Consider the following 1,408-nt stretch of genomic DNA (forward strand, 5'->3'; position numbering starts at 1 on the left):
CAAGAGTCTTCTCCAACACCACAGTTCAAAGGCATAGATTCTTTGGCACTCAGCCTTCTTTATGGTCCAACTCTTACATCTGTACATAACTACTGGAAAAACCGTAGCTTTGACTAGACAGACTTTGGTTGGTAAAGTGATGTCTCTGCTTTATAATACGCTGTCTAGGTGTGTCATAGCTTTAAAGCTGTATAATGTGCATTATCCAATTTTCACAGCCTAAAGGCACACACAGCTCTTAATAAAACAGAATCTTATTTCCATGGATGGGTACCTGCAGGGAATACTCACCAGGATCTGACAGGGTCACTGGGAAACAGGCTCTCTGTTGATTTTCTTGCCTCTGCTGAGGTCACAAGAACTCGTAATACTCTTAACTTTTACTTTAGGCTGCCTAGTCACTCTCCAGGGCTCTTTTCCCCTTTTATTGGTAGATAGTAGTGAGAATTCTCAGGATTTTGTCACCAGCCTCCTTTCCTTGAAGCACCCTCCGCTGGAAGTTTGGGTAGGTTGGCCTTCTCGGTTTTACACCAGAATCTTCTATTTATTTTCTTATCCACCACATTTTAAAGTTTTAAAGCCTGTCACTAGAATTTGAACCTCTTCCTTAGCTTGCTTGCTGCTACTGGAGCATTTTCGCTGGGTTTTGGCACTTTTTGTGAGTTCTTCAGAAAAGAAGACTTAGTGGCCCAGCTTCCTGAAACACCTTTATGGGGAAGTCCAGCTCTGGGTAACTGCATGGACCTATTTTAAAAGGTCAGCCAGTGTGTAAATCTGTGTCTCGTCGGCAGAAAATCTAATGAAATCAGTCTAGGGTGAGCACTGGGTTTCAGTATCTTTAAACGCTCTGGGGTTACTCTAACGTGCAGCAGAAGTTGAGAACCACTGCTATAGCTCAGTGCTTTTTAAATTTTAAAGTGCGTACAAATTACTGAGGGTCTCCTTAAAATCCAGAGCCTGAACCAGAAGGTCCAGGATGTCACTGCAGAGTCTGCACTACTAGTGAGCTCTCAGTGTTGCTGCTGGTGCAGGTCCTTGGACCACTCCTTGTAGCAGGCTTCTGCAATTATTTTAGCTAATGATCTTGCCTGGACAATGTTGGTCTCTCATGTCCTCAGACACACAGTGGCCTCGTCCATCCTCCCGGTGTGCAGACACCATGCCTGAAGCAACACACAGTCATGTATACAGACTGTTCCTTTCGGAAAGTGTTCCAGACTTGCGTGACAGTGAGTTCTAATTACAGAGACCGTACATGCTCAAATACTTAAGGTTTGAAGAAGGACATATAAGAAGCAGTTAGAGGTATCCTCTTAAACCCTGCCTCAGAACAGGCTTAAGTTGTTTTTACCCAGGTTCTTGGTATTTGTCATCCCTTCTCCCAAGGGAACACAGGGCCACACAAGAA

Source organism: Capra hircus, chromosome 8, assembly GCF_001704415.2.
Source record: "Capra hircus breed San Clemente chromosome 8, ASM170441v1, whole genome shotgun sequence".
NCBI lineage: Eukaryota > Metazoa > Chordata > Mammalia > Artiodactyla > Bovidae > Capra > Capra hircus.